We start from the raw sequence: 10774 nt of genomic DNA on the forward strand, positions 1-10774 counted from the left end.
TCCTCCTCCTCCTCCTCCTTGTTTAGAAGTTTGGTCAGCTGTTTGGGATGGTTTGAGAGCAGAGCAAAAGAGAGCCAACTTTTCTGCTCCTCCGGTCTCCCTTGCATCCTCAGCCACTCCTTCCTCCTCCTTCCTCCTTCAGCAAACTGAGCCAGGAGGGCGAAAAACCGATCTTCCACCTTCTCCTTCACCTCCTCCTCTTTCTCTCAGAGAAGGTGGCAGGACACCAAAGAGGAGAGATGACACTTCAGCTCCCTTCTTCTTCCTCTTCTCGTGTTGTTTGCTCTTTATGTTTGGTCAGTGAGACAGAGAGCAGTCTGCCTCTGCTCACCGCTCTGTGCTGGAGCTGCAGCAAGGCAACATGTTACTGTGCTGAGGTGCAGCTGAGAACTGAGGGAGAGAGAGAACGTGTATGACTGGGAGGGAGAAAACAGAGAGAGAGGAGAGAGGGTGTGTACCAATCTGTGTGGTGGGGAGAGCTTGTGGGTAAAAGTGTGCGTTTGTGTGTGTGGCTATCAGGGCGGGTGGAAATGTGAGAATGGTGATGTGTGATTAGCTAATGTGGAGAGAACTGGTATGACTCAAGTCTCTGTGTGTGTGTGCGTGCATGTGTGCGTGTGTGCGTTTGCAAGGTACAGAAAGAAGAAGAGAAATTTACATAAGAGAGAAATAGAAGACAGTGTGAAGTTGGCAGAAGTAAAGGGAGAAAGAAGAAGTCTGCGTGTGTGTGTGTGAATAGCAGAGTGAAAGCGAGTGAGTGAGAAGGGTTGTAACAGCTGTGCTAAAACCAAAGGAAAGCGGCAGAGTGTGGAGGGAAAGAGAATAAAATGCCATCAAGCAGCCGCTGACGAGATAAAAAGACAGGCAAGAAAAACAACACAGAGAGGACGGAAGGAAAGGGAGGAAGAGGAGGAAGAAACAAAGTCAGGAAGGAATAACCTCAGGAGACAGAGAGAGTGTGGGAGGAAGAGAGATTGGTGCTTCAAACAGGAGGGTGGGAGAGGGAAGAAAGCTGGTAATGAGTAAAAGTTTGAGAGAGACAGTGTGCGTCTGTGTGAGTTGGTGGTGGGAGTAAAATAAGATCTGACGGACCAGAATCTCAATATTCCTCTCTTCCTCCGAGCTTTCATTTCCCTCTCCTTCATTTCGACTCCAGTGATTCCACAGCAGGCTCCCTCTCTCCCCTCCATGCCATGCTACATGGGATGCTCTGTCAAGTGTGAAAATGGCCAGGCGACGTCAGTGTGTCAAATCCACAAAGTGTCCTTTCTGCGCGCTAACCAGACACAGAGAGAGAACGAGTTTGTTTATGCTAAACCACCAGTACAGCTTATTTGATAATGACAAATACTCTCCATAGAACTAAATGTCATTTTTAGTAAGTTATTGGTTTTATATTTCCTGATAATATCTGAGTGTTGATCTGATCTAAAGGACAGTGAAGGCAACAGAATCAGCTTCTGGTCCCAGAACACCAAAAATTACAAGCTGTCATAAGCAAAGTACCAGACATACCATCCCCAGTGAATGATGCACCCAGACGGTGCACAAACTGGTAACAACAAAATGAACAGACTGTGCAGCCACTGACAACCTCAGATAGGCTGTACGTGGACACAGCGATGGTCTGATGTTAATTCTAACATCATTATGCTGAATGCTCAGAATAACGTTGCTAAAATCCTGTTATTTAGCAGGCACCCTGAGAACCCATCATTTTTTGTCTGATGGCGATGTAGCCTGGTGCAGATGGCTAATATTTTGAGTGCAGCCAGCTGATAGCTGATATCAGACATCAGGGCCAAGATTTCTTCCTCTGTCCACTGCTAATGGTTTACAATCTGACTAGCAACTTGAGACAGGACAGTGGAGAAGGGGGGCCATCCGTCCATCATCTGTGCCGCTTATCCTGTTCAGGGTCGCAGGGGGGCTGTCTATGCCAGCTGTCACCGGGCGAGAGGCAAGGTACACCCTTGACTGATCGCCAGTCAATCACAGGGCTGACACATGTGCTGCGTTCCATCAACTGAGAACTTCCCAGTAGAAATTTCCGACTTCCAAACTGTGAAGTCTGCAATGTAGCATTTTTCTGACCTCCGACTACAAAAATTGCTATGGAATACCATTCAAATTCAGAGTTCCTACTTTTGAAATTGGAGCAGATTCATCTACCCCGACTTCACCATCGGAAGTGAAAATTTCTATGTCTGGTACGCAGCATTCGAGACAGATAATCTTTCACATATCACTATGGTCAATTTAGAGTCATCAATTAGCCAAACAAGCATGTCTTCGGACTGTGGGAGGAAGCCGGAGTACACGGAGGGAACCCACGCATGCATGGGATATGCAAACTTCACACAGAAAGGCCCACTTTGTTTGAACTAGGAACCTTCGAGCTGTGAGGCAACAGCGCTAACCAATGCACCACCGTGCAGCCCCTGGAGAAGGAGGTGACAGACTAAATTAACAATCTAAATTGTTGTCCAATGATGGGCAATTGTTTTCCCTCTTTTGCTCTATACACATATTATTTTCTTGCATACAACAAATCACTCGACCACAATTGGTAATACTAGTTTGACTACAAACCATACATTTAACAAGGGATGCAATCATAGTTTAGCTGAATTTACAGGGATTGGGCCAAAAACAAACAAATTGGTCAGGGATTCACCAAAGTTATTACAATTAATTCTGCAGAGAAAATGTATGTAGAGCATTTTTCTTTAAATTGAATTAGATATCTTAAGGGGGAAAATTGCTGTTGGGGCTTAATGGAAAGTCGGGCATTTACCAAAGTCATCAGGATTCATTCTCTTGGGTCCTTGAATGTCTGCACCAAATGTCATGACAATCCATCTAATCGTTGTTGAGAGATTTTGTACAAAATCAAAAGTTATAGGTAAAAACCTATGAGGACTTCTGGGGTTCACCATATTCAATCTCATTCCAACTGTCTCATTCCACCTCTGCCACTAAATACACGCTGTTTATGAAAATCCCAGAATGCAATGGTTACAAAGATGTTTTGTACAAATGACATAACAAATCTGTCTGAAATCACATGTAAAGAATGGCTAAACATAGTAATGATCTCACCTGGGTTTCATCAATTCTTATTCCTCGAGTTCTTGGATCGAAAAGCGACACAAACTTCCAGTAACTCAGGAGTGCAAAGCACAAAGCTCCTGTGTCTATTCATGGCTGCATGGTTATTTAGAATTGCTCTCAAAGTGTGGAAGCAGGGAAATCAATGACTGTAAAGAAAGTGACTCAGTGAGATATTCACTGCGAATCAATAGTGGCTAACGTAATGCAGAAAATTATAGTAATAATGATAATGATACTCACATCATCATGTCCCGCTGCACATTAACCATCAAGCTCCCAGGATATTTTTCAGCAACACTTTTGTCAAATGTGACCTCTTTAAAGAAAAATATAGATGTTTAAGTCACTTTGTACACAAATTATAACATACATACTGATTCACATATTGATTCTTTGTGGGTTTTGATAATGTATAAATTACACAACATTACATTTGTTAAGATGCTTTTGTCAAAAGTGACTTAAGTGCAGGAGTGTGAATGAAATGTGGGTTACATAGGGAAAACGTCAATATTAATCATAACTACAGACTTCAGTATTGCCAGTGTGCAATTGATGGATGCTGTTGAGCTTTTTCAAGGCAGACGTTTTGACAGCCACAGCAGGAACAGCACAGCTGGGTCCTATACACATTATTTATAACCATGGAGGCATGCCTAATTAGCAATCATTTGTTACAATTGTGTCTTTCCTACTTTGTAAGATTAGTAAAATGTAATGGTAGACATTGCTTTCATCCTTATTAGTCTTTGAAATTTGTCTTTGACAGTAATGTTAGCATAACAGTGTAGTATATTTTCTCTATATCTCTTTTTGGACGTTTTGTATTTTTATACTTTTGATGTTAAAGGTCTTAACTCGAAGATTTCAATTGCATTCTCTTCTGTGGCACCTCATGACGATAAATGGTAATTGAAGGAGGACACTTTTAATTTAACCAGACGTCTACGGTTGGCCCTTGATTTTCTTCCCTGACGGTGGCTTTCCTTTTTAGACTGTTTGCCTTCATCTGAGCGTTGAATTTGTTTCTTTTTATTTGGATTTTCACTTTATTTGAAGTTGTATCTGTAGTCATAAATCTTTTCTTTGTTTGCTCAGCCATAGTAGATTACCGTTTACTCGCACCACTCGCAGAGACCAGAAAAGCAGCAGCTTAGCCCCGCCTACTGCTGGGTGATGGAAAACACGTCACTAACTGGGCGCCGCTTGTCATTTTTTCCGCGAAAATCGCCACAGACACCTAGTCCATAATATTACAATATACTGTACATGCAAAGGCTTTCATCAGTGGGCCATAGGCTCAATCACCATTGTGTTACCTCATTCAGCAATCAGCTATCATTCAGATAGTGGCTTAACAGAAATTCATTATAATGAAAATCTTCGAGATTATACCTTTAACAGCCAAAACAGTATACTGCAAGAGTTAGTCTGTCTTTTATAAGAATAACATTGAGTGGGTACTTTTTTTCTTTCTACAGTTGCTACTCACACAAACAGCTAACCAGCAGCACAATTAGCATTCATCTTGAGCTAGGTTTAAAGCTCCCACTAAAGAGTAATACTCACCTTTTAGCTGTTTGGTCTCAACCAATTTCGAAGAAAAATGTCTTGTTCTTTATCTTGCTAGCTGTCCAATTCTCCTCACCCACCTTACTCCTGCTCTCTGTTTATTTGCTAGCAGGATGGCAGACATGTTGACATGACAACATGACCACCGCCCATTTTATTTGAGGAGATGATGAGAGCTGTTAGACTCAACTTTAAAACTGAGCTTCAAAGTAGGGAGTTCTTCCTTTGTGGTTTAGGCTTATTGAAGTTGATTGTTGATTGAAAAATATCACCTAATGGTTTACTCTACACCGACCAACAGCAACAAGATTGATTATTTTTATATAGATATTTTTAATGGTAGGGGTATGTGTCAGACGAAGTGGTTAACTGCACGCTGTCTTTGTTTACATTTTCCAGGGCAAAAATTTAAAGTGAGTGATACATATGACTGTTAGAGAAAGCAGGATGAGATCTTTTGTTATAAACCACCACTTAAGCATGTACAGGATAAAATCAGCAAAGAGATAAGAGGTATGGCTATGTCCACAGGGGTCGCCAAAATCAACACAAACTAAAAGTTTCTTACAGGAGCTTAAAGTTGTTGCGATGTTCAGGTTATTTTTCCTTTTCAACACTATAACCCTGAGTTGTTTATAGACTATTTGATGTGTTTCAGTTACTCTGGGCTGGCCTACAATTCTATTTCAATAACAACATTGTCATTCAGTGACAAAACAGTAAAACACATTAAATGTTGCCCTTTTTATATTAAAACTACAGTCCCTCTTACACACACAACACCAAAAAACCACTCCAGGTAGGAAGTAACTTGATCAATTCAACAAAGGGTAGAATTCTTCAACATAGTATTATTTACCTAGTAGTATCATTCAGATAACAAAACATAAAAGTTAAAAAGTAGCCTAACTCTCTGAAAGGTATGTCTGAAGGTTCTCAGGTACAATACGTAAGGTTTTCATATCCTGCACTACATTTCAGTCACAAAAATGACTTCTTTTATTATATATGATTTCTTTCTGCATTTATTGGACAGTTCATAAGTATAGAGACAAACAGAGAACAGGGAGTAAAAGTATGACATGCACCAAAGGACATGATTATGCGGCATGTGCTGTAACCACTTGGCTACCAAACCTGAACCTCTAAAGCCAACTGCTCCAGTGGGTGATCAGAGGAGGATCCAGTTCTCAGTGTCAATAACCTTCTGAATGTAGTGCAGGGCACTGCTTCTGGAGCATCAGAAACCCAAATATTTATTTTAGTAACAGGAAAGACAGCAGCGAGATAGAGGGGATGAATGACACCAGGAGTCACGCTTGGTAATAACCCAGATTCCGCCTGACAAGCTGATAGCTGTTTGACACGAAGTGTGATGCATTTACAGCCACTCACTGTTGCTCTTTCGGTCTCTTGTGACTGAAACTCTGCTGCGACACCTCGCCTTTTGACCCCATGGAAATTGGTGTAAATCTGTGTATCACTGTAACTCTGTGATTAAAGAGGCATTTGACAAACATGTGAGAAGGACTTCATGTGCAGTGTTTTATCCCTGCACTTATGTGTGTGTGCTCATACCGTATAACATATTATAGGCTTCCCACTTGGCTGCCTTGAATAAGCGTGTGTAATGTAATCTAATTAGGTCTGCTTTGACATAACAAAGACAAGATTAATGAGCTGAGATCTTCGCGGGCAAACACACACACATACACACACACACACACACACACACACACACACAAATATCCCTCAGGACAGCTTAAGATGCATGTGTCTTGTGTGAGTGTGTGTGAATAACAGTTCAACTGAGAGATAACTTGAACTGTGAGATGTTTCCCTTTATTCAACTCGTCCATCAGTGGGATAAATGTTGTTTTTCATGAGCCCTTGAGAAAAGTAAGTCAAATTAGGGGAAACACACGCTTTAGCACCATAACAGACACACACAGAGATAGAGAGAGAGAGAGAGAGAAAAACTTCCCAAAGTGGCAGAATTAATACTTAGAGTGTAATTTAAACTGGGAAGGGAGGAACAAGACGAAGGGAAACTTGAGGAAACAACCCAAATATTAAGTCCGTTACACAAACATACACAAACCAAAGTGTGATATGAGCATGTGTGTATACAAGACTCACAGCTGTTGACGATGTACTCTGAGGCCTGTTTTTTATCATGTTGTCAGACTACATTTCATTCATCATGCATGCATTGTTCTTTGTGCTATAAATGGGGTATTCTATATAAGATCTTATCACATTAACAACAGGTGTGGTTTAGCTGACCACCTGCTACCCACTCCGAGGACACACACACACACACACACACACACACACACACACACCCAAGGCTAAAGGCGGTGACAGAATGAGAGCACATTGAGAAAAGTGGCCTTATACTAATGCTGCATCGACACCCTCCCACATAGAGACAGAAGCACAGTGTCAGGACGGAAGATGAGGAAACACAAACAGATGGAGACGCTGCCTTCATGAGTTGTAGGAAATACTGCGCATGCAAATGATCCCTAATAGATGGTGAATACTAATGTGAAGGTTAAGATGGATGTCTGATGTCTCTACTGCTGTGTCCGAGGTACTTGGTAAGAATATAATTTTCTTTAAGCTGTGAGAGGAATTTAGGCCTGTAAAAAAAAAGCTATTATTTATCTTATTTTCTAAGTTGGAAATTAAATTAAAAAAAGAGTTAAATCTCTGAACTGATATTTTGGATTCTTCATGCGGTGAGTTTCCAAATTTTAATTAGGCAGCAACATTGCAAATGACCGTCCTTTAGTTCACTTTTTGTACATTTCCCAATCAGAAAATTACTTATATGAGCTGTTAACTGCCAAGACAGTGCACTATTTACAAATGCAGATAGAGTTACTGAATAATTATAGGAGTGGATTTTGGCCACTGATATAGCATCAGCTTATCAATTTACGTGACGTGTTAGCTGTTGTCCATTTACACATCCAGCAGGCGCTAAGTGTTAGGTTGAGCAGTATGCTCTTTAGTAGTCACATTGTTAGATCCTTCTTTCTTTTGCCTGTGGTAGTGGACGGGGCTTATCAATTAACCTGGTTCCTCAGGTGTACTAAGTTTGCTGGGTAACAGCGTACAGGGAGAAGTTTGGCGCTCAACCACCATGACGATTGAGACCCGACACCAGAGCACCTTTTTTTGTGCCTTGATAACATTAAAGACTAGAAGCCTTCTACCTCCAGTTTGTTATTTCTTTTGGGCCAACCACCAACGATAAAACTTAAACAAGAAACGTCTATCAACTCAGCCTGGGCTGGCTGCTCGTGGGGCGCTCACGGTTTGAGTTAGCCACTGTTGGGGACCAGAGGTTAGCCCGACACCACCGACTGCCAGCCGGCCTATTCTCTTCTATATGCACTTTGTGTTAGAGAATGAACTTGCCCTAGACACGCCAGGAGCCAAACTCCCAGTCATTCTCGTAACACTAAGTAACATTGTTTTAAAATGGTGTTTCTTAATAAGTGGTAGGTTTCAGTGGGTTTATCAGAGCAGGGCACCAAACAATGAGCTATATTATGACCTAGGGTCGGAAGACCTGAGGGGAACTTGAGAGTCAGGTAGTAATTATATGTAGCTTTGTCTTAACAAGCCACTTTCCCATTCGAGTCATATGATCCACTTTATATTAAAAAATATGATATGGTATTTGATATAAAGGATATTTAAGACACTACATTTACTGTACATGTTTGTGGGAGAGGTAACCAGTATACTGTATATATTGTATAACATTATATGTGTATTATTAAATGGAAAAAAACACACAACATAAACATCAGAGCCTGAGGAATAAGGTGACAGTTACAGACCTCCACAGGTGCTTTGTTGTGGAGCTAAGGCATTTTACTTTATTGCACGTGTTTCGTATTGTGAAGTTTAAGGTGGATTCAATACAATTTATCTGTGTTTAAGAAGAAGTTTTGTGTAATTAAATGAATAATTAGAATGTATGATACTGGCATATCCCGCTGAGAGAAATCTGCTGCTTGTCCCTTTTTTTGTAAACAGACAGCAGCATGAGCTCAGGAAACAAAGAGACAATTACATTTGGATGCTTGCATGGTTTTCTCAATGTGTGGCCATTTTTAGTACACCAGCAACAGCAAAGTCCTACACCCACTAGGATTGCCAGAAATCAGAGTATAGACAATCTTATTTGTGCCAGCTTGGTGTCAAATGTCCAACTTCACTAATATGGGAAATCAACAGGGATGGAGATCAATCCTGTCTTATGGATTCACTGAAGGGCACACACTTAAAAGGTCAAGCACCTCTCTATCCTGTATAAAATAAAGGTGCCGAAGATATTAAGGGCTAAAAATGATCTAGGTTAAAAACATCTTGTGAATATTGAATTGGCTGCGATCCCAGATGCAGCTGAGCACGAACATTGATAATTACAGCAGGACTGCCGATGTGCTGAAAATTAAGCAGATTTCCCACCTTGATGAGAGAAAAGTGGGCTTCATCACCTAACTGGGTCTCTCTCAACCCAGCGGTGATTAAAACACACTGAGATGACCTAGATAAGTAGCAATCAAGGTGGGAAGGTGGGAAAGAGAGAGAGAGAGAGTGACGGAGAAGGAGAGAGAGAGAGAGAGAGAGATACCACCCACACTGAGAACTCCCGATTCCTCATTAAGACACAGTGGGATTCATTAGGTGTGAAATGCAATGTTTTTCTCAATCAAATATAGTGGTTAAAACCACACACGCGGCCTGTTTTGCATTTAATCCCCAGACAAAAATGCTGTAATTTAGAGACACATTAAGTATCTGGGAATTGACAAAGTGCTCAAGTAATCAGGCTTTTAATTGCCTTTGATTGCTATTGTTCTGAGGGATTCTTACAAGGCTTGTTAAAAAGCTGTTTGGCTCCGTTTCCTGCAGCACAAAGTCATGAGAAGTGGATGATCATTATGTTTAAAGACTCCCTGGATAAATGCTGGAGCTTCACAACATCCCTAAATACCACAGGCTGTGATCTTTCTCTGCACCTGAACTGTAAATACAGACAAAGATGAAAGGCTGTTGGTTTGTAGATAATGGCTGCTGGTTTGTCAGATGTAACAACTACCATACATCAAGAAATACCAAAATATAATAACAAAAATCGTCTTTCAGTAAATCATAAAAAAAACTCTTGATCTTGATCTGCTTGATCTTGTTACTACTAACTTTGTTCAGTGTTCGTTATTTCAAAAGTTGGACTGTATTTAAAGCAATGGTTCCCAGCTGGTGGGTCAGGTCCTGCAAAGGGGTTGCAACATAAGTCTGAGGACTGTAAGACGATTCCTAGGAAAGTTAAGATGAAAAAAAAATGCTGTATTCATGATGTAACTTATTTCTGTCCCTTGTTTCCTTTCTTAATTCTATTCAGCAGATTTATATGAAAAGAGAAGGGAGAACAGTTGCCTAGTTAAGCTTGCACTTACTGATGCTGTAACAGAAACATTTGATCATGTTCAAGTTTTCATAGTGAACTTGTTAACAAACAATGTGGTTTATTAACACATTGAGCACAGGACAAGAAACTTTAGCCTTTATTTGAAGTTGAGTTTAACACTCCTTTTAGTTATGAAGAAAATATCATTCAGTTTCCAAATGTTCCCTAGCAAGTTGCTAACATTGCCTGTCTGCTGCATGATGCTCGGCAGGTGGCAAACAGTGCATTTTCAATTCAAAGATGCAGAATAGCTCCACAGTGCTGGTGGGAACTGAAAAATCTGGTGATAGTTATCTGTGTGTTTGTTAGCCTAAGTGACACCTTTTACATGAACTGAACTCTGGTTGATATAAAAGTATTTATTACAGCACCTTTTCACTTCTAACAGCAACAAACATGAAAATTATGGAAATAGTGGTTAGCAGTCGGAAATGTTTCATTTTAAATGTAAAGTGCAAAAAGGTTGTGAAGCACAGATTCAAAGAGAGTGATACTATTGACAAAATCCAATGCAAAGATTACTATGAAATTTAATTCAAAGTAATCAGTGCTTTAAGGTCAGTGGGAGAAGCCTCATCCACCTTCACTCTTCTG

This window comes from Semicossyphus pulcher, unplaced genomic scaffold (assembly GCF_022749685.1).
Source record: "Semicossyphus pulcher isolate SPU_LCO1_2020_fin unplaced genomic scaffold, fSemPul1.0.p SCAF_5, whole genome shotgun sequence".
NCBI lineage: Eukaryota > Metazoa > Chordata > Actinopteri > Labriformes > Labridae > Semicossyphus > Semicossyphus pulcher.